This window comes from Pseudorca crassidens, chromosome 20, assembly GCF_039906515.1.
Source record: "Pseudorca crassidens isolate mPseCra1 chromosome 20, mPseCra1.hap1, whole genome shotgun sequence".
In the NCBI taxonomy this organism is placed as follows: Eukaryota; Metazoa; Chordata; class Mammalia; order Artiodactyla; family Delphinidae; genus Pseudorca; species Pseudorca crassidens.
Window position 1 is genome coordinate 38,342,001 of NC_090315.1, and position 12,852 is coordinate 38,354,852.

Here is a 12,852-nt window from a genome sequence, read left to right on the forward strand (position 1 = left end):
AAGTGGCATGAAGCTGAGAAGAGCATAAGAAGGCTAAGAAAATAAATACAAGTATTCAGGGGATCTTGTTGGAGTAGATAAATTATTTATTTACATTCAGTCAACAATGTAATTGAATAATGGGTACATAAACAAAGATTTGATGAGAAGTTATGGGGACCTTGGGAAAGCTGATTTGCAGTCAGGGCTATCCTGATGTGCAGACCATCTAAGTTTAAGCATCTAGGATAGCATCACAATTTTAAAGCAAAATTTACTGAAATGACAAAAAAGATGGGAGAGGTGGTTATTTTCATTACCAACAGATTCTAGGGAGTTGCTGGACTCTAATGGAAAGATCATTGGGATAATTGTCAGTATGGAATTCAATGCTCAGATGTGCTTCATGCCAGTGAGTTAAGATATAGGCACGCTAAGCATTTCTGTGCTGCAGTGAATATTGAGATGCACCAATCAGACTGTCCTCTTGAAGGCTGAGGCATGCATTTCCACAGCTGCTGATAATGTTGGACACTAATGCCTCACAGCTGAGTCCTTCATTAAGACACTGTCTTTGGCCAAAGTGTGCAGCTTCACCCAAGGCTAGGTTCCCTCTCTAGGGACAGTGTGATAGGAATTCAAGTATGAAGATCTTATCTCACACCTTAATCTTGAAATATTGAAGGAATATCCCATTAGCAGAGCTACTGGTAGGATTGCCTGAGGCTTCCTTTCTAACTGTATCACAGTTCAACTTCTCCCTCTTCCGATCCTGCTTCTCTTACTCCCTCACAGTTCTGCACAGCTCTCTTCAGGAAGCTTGCTGAAGTTATATTTGTGGCTCAAAGTCTGTTTTGTGAGGAATATGACGTAAGAATATGATCCCAGAAAGCAAAATCTAGAATAGAATTTTATATTTTACTGTGGTAAATACATGAAATAAAACTTACCACTTTAACATTTTAAAGTGCATAATTCAGTGGGATTAAGTACCTCCGCAATGTAGTGCAACATCACCACTCTCTAGATCTAGAAAATTTTTATCACCCTGAGTGGCAGCGCTGCACTCATTAAGTAGAAACTCCTCATTCCCTGCTCCCATCAGCCTTAAGCAACCACTAGTCTGTTTTCTGTCTCTACGCATTTACCTATTCTGGGTTTTAATATAAAATTGAAACATAGATTCAGCCTTTTATGTCTGATTTCTTTTATTTAGCAAATGTTTTCAAGATGTCATTTGTGTTGTAGAATGTATCAATAGTTCATGCCTTTTTAGGGTTAAATAATATTATATTATATGGATATATACCACATTTTGTTTATTCGTTAGTCCATTGATGGATATTTGGATTGTTTCTACCTTTTAGATATTACAAGTAATGCTGCTATGAACATTCACATGCAAGTTTTTGTTTTAGATCCCATTTTCAATTCTTTTGGGTGTATACCTTGGCATAGAATTTCTCAGTCATATGGTAATTCTATTTTTAACTGGTTGAGGTAAAGCCAAACTGTTCACTGTAACTGTATCATTTTACCACCAGTTTCCAGTTTCTTCACATCCTCACTGACACTTGTTTTCTGTATTTTTGAATACACCTAGTAGGTATGAAGTAGTATCTCATTGTGGTTTTGGTTTGCATATTCCTAATAACTAATGATGTTGAGCATCTTTTCATGTGCTCATGTGTAGTCCTTTACCCATTTTAAATTGGAATATTTATCTTTTAGTTGTTGAGTTATAAGAGTTGCTTACATATTTAGAATGGGATTTTGGAGCTAGAGTACATGCTGTCCAGCTGGCAATGTAGACTGCATCACTGACAGTGTCCTGATATCATCTGGCATGCTATAGAGATGCAGATATGATTACTTTCGTGTACAGTGAATTGAGATGGGGTATTGTGGAAGGAAATACTCTGGCAGGTATGATATCTTAAGCATTTGAGAGGTTCTAGGAATCTTCTAATGACAAGTATCATGGTATCAAATGCCTCTTGCTAGGAGCTATCAGTGTATTGGAGAAATACAATAAAAGTATGTGAGAGGGCTTCCCTGGTGGTGCAGTGGTTGAGAGTCCGCCTGCCGATGCAGGGGATGTGGGTTCGTGCCCCGGTCCGGGACGATCCCGCATGCCGCGGAGCGGCTGGGCCCGTGAGCCATGGCTGTTGAGCCTGCGCGTCCGGAGCCTGTGCTCCACGATGCGAGAGGCCACAACAGGGAGAGGCCCACATACCGCCAAAAAAAAAAAAAAAAAAAAAGTATGTGAGAAATTAACAACCAAGTCACCAATTAAAAGTTAAATTCAACCAAAATCCAGATAAAAGAGACTATTATCTCCTAGAGCTTGAGCTCAGACAAAGCTGAGGATCACGTTGTAAACTTAATTTCAGTGACAACAGAGCTTCCAGAGAGTGTTGAATTCTTAAAACCATAGTCTGCTATTCCCAGGTCAGAATGCTGGTTGAAAATAACTGGGACCATGAGATCTGTAATGGGAACATACATGTTGATTCACACAACGATATTAAACCCCCATATTCCTCTGAACTATCTGTGCCTGCAGAAGTATCTTCCATCTGGATAAAGATTGGGACCTTCCCCATATCCTTGCTTGAAGATGATGCATAGCCTTGTCTCAGAGGCAGATACATGCCTTCCTCAGGATATACTCACACCTACTCTTCTGGTCATCAGAACAATAACGAGGGTCAAGTCACAGCATGTACCAAATGGGAAAATCTTGGATCTGCTAAGGAAAGAAAGAGACTACATGGAAGGACATAGTATTTAATAGTATAGCATGTATCAAAAAAATTAATTAAAAGAAAAAACTAAAAAAAAAGAATATATGAGACTCAGCTCAGGGCACTGGGTTTTTTTTGGGGGGGGATGGTTTTGGGACAGCAAACATAAAGTTTGACAATGGAACATTTGTCAACATGAAGGACTCTTCCCCAGGACAGGATTTGCCGCTATGTAAAGGGCCCTGGAAGATGGTGCTAATCTTTCGCTAGGATAGCTTTTGTAATATTGGAGAAAATGATGATTCATAGTAAGGAAACTAGAAATGCCAATATTGCCATGGCAGAGAGTAGAAGAAACCAAAAGGCTTACATAAATGGGCATGCAAGAGTAGAGATACTGTGTAGCCCGAAAAAATTCATTTACTAACTACACCTCACGAGAAGATAAAAGACATTCTATTCACTAAGTAATAAGGAATTTACTGGTGAGTGGGTCACTATCATTACTGAGAAACTATTGATGAACGTCTTTTGATCACCAGGGCTAAAGGTAGAATATATTGTTACAGAAATTGGTTCCATTGCAGCAATAGAGACCATAACGTCCCTGAAATAATAGAGACCAGATAGTGGTGCTTCACTGTCAAGGGCTTGGGGGTGGGGCTATTATTATAACAAGAAGTAAAGTTGGAGTGACAACCAAGGGACCCTAATGCAGATTACAGTTGAAATGGTAAATCGAATGCAGCATCTCCAAGAGACAAGATAAATGAGTAGCCAACAAGGGTATTAGTTAATTTGTATAATAAAAATAAATAGGTGGATAATCATAAAACCCTCACTAATAAAAAATGATAATCTTTTCAGACCTACAATCCATTGATTAAAGAAGAGACCAGAATCCTAAATCCAGTACAAAGGACATGACATACAGTAATGATTTTCTTAGTCCTTTCCCAAGGGTCCCAGAACCATTTACTGAGGTACCTAAATACTTAGAATAGATACTATCCAAACATTTTGAAGATTTTATGAAGCAGAGTCTATTTTTACATGACTAACCCAGGACCTGAAGACTTATTATTCTCTTCTTCCTTCCCTTGAGAATATAATTTATGGTGACCAGGCAAGAAAAGAAGTCTTGGACCATGTCTGGCTCACAGTGTGTGCACTGGATTTATGGAACCACTCAGTGGTCATTTTGCTGGAGATACACTTGCTTGCTGGAAGCACCCCTCCCCTGCCCCCCCATACACACATCAATTCCTTGGCCTGTGGGAAGAGCTGTCAGTGGGGAATGCCAATTGGAAGCTCTCTTGGGATTATGTTAACTATCTCTTACTCTATCACAGTGCAGTCCAAGGGGTCCTGTATTATTTGGATGTCCCACACAACTTCACATTTGTCTACAATGTCCTTGATATGTATTTAATCAGATAGTTAAGCAAGATATGCCTAATATACTGGAAGACTTGGCAAAATATATGCACTCCAGAAATTGGGAGGTGAAACCAATAAAGATTTAAGAGCTCAGCACTTGAGTATATATTTTAAGGGTCTGGTTGTGTGGGGCGAACCAGGATATCCTCTCTAAAGTAAAATACAAATAATTGCATCTTGCATCTCTTACAAAAAAGAAGCAATCACCATGTCTGTTTGTTCATTTTCTATTCTGGATGCAGTATAATTCACACATTGCTTCAACTTAATGACACAGAAGACTACCGTAAGTGGAGTTTAGAATTGGAAAGGGCTAAACTGCGGTTAGCCCACAGTTAGCTGGTTGGTTCCAGCTGTGGTACAAACAGCTCTGTCACTTGGGCCGTGAGATTCAGCAGACCATGTGGTATTATGTATTTATTATATGTAATGGAAAAAGATACCATGTGGAATTTATGGCAAGCCCGTTTAGAGGAATTGCAATGTGGAACCCTAGTGTTCTGAAGCCAGGCCATGCTATCTGTAGCAGAAATCTATATGAAACAGATTTTGATAGTCTATTAGGTCCTTGTAGAGACAAAGTATCTAATTGTGAGTCATCAAATGGCCATACAATCAGAACCAACTATCATGGACTAGATTCTGTCAGTTTCAATAAGTCATAAAATTGGAGGCATCAGCAACAGTCCTTTCTAATTTAGAAATGGTACATCCAAGAGATATGGGCAGAGTAGGTTTGAGAGTAAATGAAAACTGCATGAGCAAGTGGCCTAGAACCCCACATTATAAACTGCTACTTGGATTCCTCTCCCTCAGTTTGTACCTATACCATAGGGAAGAACCTTATGGCCAGCCGATGGGTGGTAGCAAATGGTGTAAGCACAAAGGCAGCAAGTGGATGGACCTACGGGAGTGAGAATCTACTATAAAGGAAGCATTATGGAAGTAAGTGGATAGAATGACTTGGTAGAAGCAGTGGAACTGGGACATGTTATCAGATTCTGGATATAGTTTGAAGGTAAAATGAAAAGGATTTTCTGATGAATGGGATGAGGTTTGTGGAAAACAACAAGCAGTCAAGGAAGTTTCCAAGATTTTCTGCCTGAAACACACAGACACATGCACATACATAGATACACATACACACAGACACTCACATACAGAGGTTACTTTAAAATACACTAGAGATAAAAAAAATGTTAATAATAGTTTTACTCTCAATTTTCATAGAATTAATTCATAAATAATTTTTCTTCTTGCTGTTTTGCATTCAAAATAAGATTTTGATAGCAACACAGTAGGTATTAGTTGGCTTTGATCATTCCTCTATAGTTGAATAAATAAATTGTTTACCATTTTTCACCATTATTAATAATACTGCAAAAAATATATCAATGCATAGAACTTTGCCTTTAGATTTAATTCTCCAAAATGACGTCACTGGCAATAACAGTCTTTATACGTATATAAATAACAAATATTACATGTAACAAATTATAATATTACATAAATTATATTATTACAATATATTATTGTATATTACATATATAATATTATATATACTAGATTTATATATGTATAAACAAAATATTTGCCAGTCAAATAGAGATAAAATTGTATCTTAGTTTAAAATATCTTCATTCATTTGATTACTATTGAGGCAGAAATCGTTTTTCATATACTTGATAAGTACTTAGTATTTCCTCTTTGCATATGGCCTGTTCAGGTCTTTTTCCATTTTACTTCTTGAATTCTTGGTATTTTTCTTATTGACTTGTGTAACTTCTCTATATTAATAAAGTCTTTGTCAGTTTGTCACATTTGCTGGAAATACTTTTGGCAGCATTTTTTGAAGTAGGCTTTTTATAGCTTTTTGTTGATATGTTGCTTTGTGATTGCTTCTTTATTTCTAAATTTAAAATTGTATCCACATGTCAGTATTTTTTCTCAACAGCCTGTTCCATTTTCTCCTACTTATCTATGCTTTCTTCTTAATACTGAATTCTTTTTGCCTCTTGAAATATCTCTTGCTTAGAAACTTCACTGTTATATGTAAGGTAGAAAGAGAGAAATCTCTTACCCAAGCCCTCCTCTACCCCCTTTCTTTACCCTGCCTTGGTTGGTAAGAGAGAAGACTCAAAATAGAAGCCATTTGCAATGCTAGCAAGACATCAAACAACAGCATTTCACATAGGAGATGTTAAATCTCGTGATTTTTAGTTGATCAATCAATAACTATATCATAGGAGAGTTAAAAAGAGAAAAGCTTTCCAAATGCAGGCAATTAAATACTATAAGCTTATTACTGTTAGCTCCAATAATTCACCACTCCTTTTCCCTTCCACATTCAGGTTATTGTACTAATCAAACAAAAGCACCTGTATGCTTAGTGGGTTCTATGATTTTAATATGGTTCTTGGCTACATCAAATAATATATACCATTTAGTGTTCAGTTTACCCTTTATACCAATTTTGGACAAAGGAGATAAAGTGCAGACTCAGAAGAACCAAATAATAAATTCAATAATACTTTAATACAGAAAAAAAGTGAATAAATCAATGGGAGAAAGAAGGGAGAGAAAAAGCTGCGATATATATTTTTTAATATCCTGGATGTGAAATAGCACTTCTTACACCATTATCAGCACAATTTGAAGTTATTCAAATGCAGTCTTCTTTGCTTTAGAAGAACCAGCAGGTTCACCAACAGCTGCTGGGACCCCTATCTAGTTTCTCTTTGAAGACTTTAAATTCAGCATTATGCTCTCTGCCAAGATTTCAATGCGATGGAGGATAAACAAATGAAATCTTGGGATGGCAGGATGCTTTATAGAGAAAAATGACTGACCAACCCACATGTTATACCCCTTGCCCATATTATTATACTGGTAGAATGTGGCAGGTTTGAAATATAAAGGTTTGAACATTAAGGACACAAAAGCCCTATTTCCAGATCCTACTGTAGCAACCTGAGTGCTTGAAAGAAGAGATTCAGGGAACTACTTAATTTACTTAGCACAGCATAGATCCCAATTATAACTCTCTTCTATTTCCATCAGCCCTCCTAATGAATATAATTCCAAGTCCTAGGTGTGGCCTTGCCATAATTTCCTCTATCACTTTCAAAGCCAAATGAAAAAAAAAAATCCTCTTTTTCCTACTCTTGTGCACACCACTAATTTCTCCTTTTCCTAATCAATACTAATTAGGATTTATCAAGGAAAAAAAAAAGAGGGCTGCTATTTTTCTTCTTTCTTATACCTACATCTCGTAATTTTTCTACACGTATTTTTAAAATTCAATGTCAGTTTTTATATTGTTAGAATTTTAGAGTCTTAGTGAAGTCTTTAAAACCAAAACCAGTGTAGTTTAGAACGAGACCCCCAAAATACTAAAACCTTCGAAGAGTAATATTCAAACATTGTCTGGCTTACAAAATCAACAACCCAGTCTAACAAATCTTGCATTTTGTGAAACAATAATTTAAATGATGCATAAATTCACTATACTATTTTAAGACTGACAAGCATTTTGAAATAAATTGACCTATTGAAAATACATTGATCAAAGTTATTGGCTAACTTGTGTGTGATACTTACTATCAAATAAAAATTGATGTAGTCCTATGATCAATGTATTTGTTTCAGAGTGGAGAGTAATATGTCCTCGAAATGAAATGAAACAATAATGGATCTCTCAATTATTTACCAAATTTTAAATAATTCATTAGGCAATGTCAAACAAATTTTAATCCCTAAAGTAAAACATTTTTTTAGTTTACAAAGGATGTCATTTTATAGCAGTCACATGTTTTGGTGCAACTGCCTTTATAGTTTTTGTTCTCTTAATTATATTAGTGGTCTGATCACCACACTGAATATTTTAATCTAAAACTTTGTTTCCATTAGATTTTAAACTTCTGACATAAATCAAACACAAATCTACCTTTTTTCTCTTTAAACTAAAAGAATTACTAATCTACCACCTTCTATGAAAATGTTTGGAGTTCAGAAGCCTCTGGAACCTATAAGCTTATTTTGGTAAAAATAGAAATATATTTTTATAGAACATGCCAAAATAGCTTAAGGTCAGCATGAGACTTGTTTATTTTCATTAGCATGTTGTGAGATTGGGAAGGTGTTCTATTTTCTCTAGGAAAGATGCAGGTGGCAATGAATTGAAAATATATTGAAAAATGTTTGTGTCATACATATAGAAACTTCTTGATTATTAATAAAACATACACCTGCATATTTGTTGTGAAGGAGTTACAAACACCAGTGTTTTTTAGCAACATCTAAATGCTAAATCTAAGGAAGTTAAATCCATAGGCCTAGAATGTAATAGACACACATACGCACAACACACATACACTCAGGCAAACACATACCGCACGCATGCACAATGCATTTTCACGGAGATATGATTTTTTGACTTTGAAACATTTACATGATATATGAGTCAAGATTGAACACTTATTCTCTAATTCATTGAAAGGACAAGATTGGAGATATGCAGCCACAAGCCAAGAAACACCTAGAGCCACTAGGTGCAAGAGGCAAGCAAGGATTCTCCTCTAGAAGCTTTGGAAGGGATGAGGCTCTGTTGACATCTTGGTTTTGGACTCTGGCCTCCAGAACTACGAGAAAACAAATTTCTATTTAAGTCACCAATTTTGTGTCAATTGTTAGGGCAGCTACGGGAGACTAATACAAGTATCAATGCTATTCAGTAGCTAGGGAAACTGACAGAGAGGTAAAAGTAATCAAAGTTATGAGGTTGAGAGGCAAAGCTGGGCCTGAAACCTGGGCTTGTCTGAATCCAAAGACCTTGTTCTTAGCTACTTTGCAGGTAAAGGCATGCCATATTGATTATTCATTTTTGTTTCTTGCCTAAGATTGTTACGGCTTAAGTAATGATATAATTAGTTGTTTTGAGAACTTGTTTTGTGACTTCAGGCTCCCAACAGCACAATTTCAGGAAGAAAGGTAGTTCTGTTATCTGTTGCTGGATAACAAACTACCCTGAACTGTAGTGGCTTGAAGCAACCATTTTATTTTGCCTCATTATTTGGTGGGTTGGGAATTTAGGAGCAGATGGACTATGTAGTTCTTTTGCCTAACTGGGAACTGAGCTGGATTCAGCTGGGGGCTTCTCTGGGCTAGGGCTGGATTTCTGGTACCTAGGACCATCTCCTTGTGGTTTTTCTCTCTCTGTGTGTCATAAGATCCTTGAGAGCATCTTATTATGGCTTAGACTTCTCACAGCATGGTGGGCTCAGGGTAGCCCCACTTCCTGTAGGAGGTTGGAAGACTCTGTTTCCCAGCTTTAATCTCAGTTCTGCAAGTGTCATTTCAACCCATTTTATATCCAGAAATTATCCCTCTTGTTAGTTCTGAACATTGTCTACTTAGCTCATCTTGAAGGTATGTTTTACATTTGAATTAGTTTATCTCCAATTTGCTTCTTTGTAGACCACTCAGTTCCACTCACTGACATTTACAGATTCTTATGCCTGAATCTAATTCCAAGATATAACTTTTAAATTACAACTACCACCCAGCCTCATTTCCTTCCTAAGGAAGGCAGTCCTGCAGCATTTTGTCAATATGGGCCAAAAAGAGGAAGAATGGAAAGTAACCACTGGAATAGAATTTCCCTCTTCATTTCACCCACCTAAAGCCCAAGCCTTCAGGAAAGTAGCCCACTGAATATCATTTATTCTTTATTTCTGCCTTGATATATAGCAGAGCCTGACCTAAGAATAGAATAGGAGAAGTTATGATGCAGTCACTCAGTAAGACATTTTTATCAGGTACTATATATATAGTATCTGATATATGTATATGTACAATAAGTAAATATATAAAAATATGTATGCACATATGTATATATATGTATATATTATATACTTGTGTGTACGTATATTAGTTTAGTAAATTTTGCATAAGTATATTAAGTATAGGTATAATTCATGTGTGCAATATTTGTAAAATATCTTGCAAGGATTTGGGTGCAAGTAATTTATTTGTTTGGTTATCTCAGAGCATGGTGATGAAGTGAGAAAATGAGACAGGGAAAAGAAGAAAGTCAATAAAAGAGCATTAAATTAATGAGTAGGATAACATGATGAATAACTGGATTTAATCCTGATGTAAAAGAACCTGTGTAAAACAACCTCAGAATAGTTTCAAGAAAACTGGGTTATTTATACCCCTTCATTGGTTGAAGTTTATCATGGAAGCCCTGAATCTCTAACCCTTGTAGCCTGTGGTCAGAGAAAACTCTCAGGTAGAGGGATGCAAGTGCTTAAGGTCAGAAGTAATCAGTGTGTATGAGAATTGTCTACTAAATTGTGTGTGACCCACAAGATCGGCAACATTATTTTGATTTATTCTATTATCTTTCTGTACAGATTGTTGTACATACCCCCTAACGTGCATGCACCTGCTTTTGAAGACCATAACAAAAGATTCTGAGATGCCTGTGAAAAAAGAATGATTTTAGTAATCTCCATATTCACCCTTGCTATAACTAGCACTATTCAGTTCTCATTATAGGTGTTCGATCAATTCAATTTGGTACCAAGATGGAATGTCTGATGTTTAAACAGAGATACTCTTTTTAGTAAGTCATAACTTAATTCACTCAAGTCCCTTGGTTTGGGGTGTGGCATCACTATGGAATTAGCTTTCATTCATTTTCAATAGCAAACCAATGGTATTTGAACACTAGAAATCCAAAGAATTCATTTCCAAAGTTTCTATTTAAGTCTTTTGAAAGACTGTATAATTGAATGCATTAACGTTTTAACAGTCCGCCTTACATACCAAAGTCCTCTATAATCGAGTGGCTGGTGAATAAATTCTTGGCACTCCCATCTAGCTTACTGTAACAAATAGAATACACGTCTTTCTGGAATAAACCTTGATCACTCAAGCTAATGGGAATCCAGTTAGGTTTTTGCCAACCTCAGGAAACATCCATTATCAATAGATGCTGAGAAAATTATATTAGAAATAAGTGTTTCAGAAAGAAAATAGAAAGTGCCTCAAAGTCGACAGAAAACAGAATCTGTGATGGTATTATGATTGATTTTGGAGAGAAATAGCTGTGGATGCTTAAATATATGAATTGCTTCAAAATATTTTAGGCTTCTAAAGGGGATATTATTGACCTAAAATATACTAAAGTATCTTGGTAACTTGTGATTCATATATAAATACATATTAAGAGGTTGTTTAAAATTCATATTATTGATCTAATTGATTTCAGCAGCTCCAAGGGAGTCTTTGAACATTTTGTAAATAGTATATCTGTTAAAGATTGGGTCAGTGTTCACAAATTTATGGGGGAACTTCTGGATTTGATTCTGAAAGTAATTAGAATGTTACATAAAGAAAAAAAAATAACCCAGTGATAAGAGCCAACTATAAGCACCCATGTTTTGTCTGACTAAACACTTCTGATGGGAAGTGTTCCATGCAATATTGAGATAAGCTATTAAACTATACAAGATAGCTAAGGGACTGTTACAAATTTAAGACAATATTTATTTAGCCTAGTCTCTGGATTGTGAGAGGGTGGATATAGGATCCAATCCTTGGCTTTGCTCATGTTTTATTTTTATCCTCTAGTCTCAGCAAAGGAGACAATGGTTCTCTTAATTTTGAGTACTCAACTTAGAATATTTACAGAAACTAACACAACATTATAAAGCAATTATACTCCAATAAAGGTGTTAAAAAATATTTAGGAGTTGGTACTACAAGGGAAACACTAGAATACATCTTCAGTTTATTAAATGTCTCTTAAATGCTATGAATCATTTGCAGCTTCAGCTCAGGGCAAGATCAATTTAAGGAAGCAGAAGGAATAGATGTTTCAGACCCCAAAGAGATTACAGCATTTAGACCACAGTTTTGCTTCCAGGAATTATTTAACTTCAAAAATTAGTTGATGAGTATTTTCAACCTTTGAAAATAAATTCATGAATTGCCATCCCATTACCTTATCCACCTACCATAAATGTGGAAGCATATCAAGCCAAACATGCCCCATGATCCTATGTATAAAATGACAGCTGGATTTATAAAAGGGGAGTGTTTACCAACCAACATGACTCCAGGTTTGTAACCTTGAGTTATAAGCACTCACAAGAGCATACCACATGGCTGTAGTAAATTAAACCTGGAAAAAATGGTTTGCTGGGCATCCTATATGGAAATACTGTCTTGACTAGCAGTAACAGGAATCAACCCAACACTGCAAGAAATCTTTCAGTCTGTTCACACCTAAGAATACTTAACTCCTAAAAACAAACAATACTGAAACTAGTTGGGAGATAGCTGATCAAAAACTAAACTGTGACTTTTGCCTCAAGCCTTAGGTATTGGGTAGATTCCTTCTACTCTTTCAGACCTCAGTGGTAAAATGAAAAAATGAGAGGTTTAGATTGGATTAGGCCAGGCATGAAACCAGATGCTTTTTGTTTGTTTTGTCTTCTTAATTGCATTCTCTTTGATCTGAGGCCACCAGCATAATTTTGAGGCTACATCCCAGTATGACCAGAAAGAGTGAAATGACGTAGTGTCAGTCAATGTGATGTGATATTTGTCTCTTCCTTTCCTGTAGCCTATAACTCATATAATGATAATTCAACAGAGGTCCTTTGTAAGGAGTTGT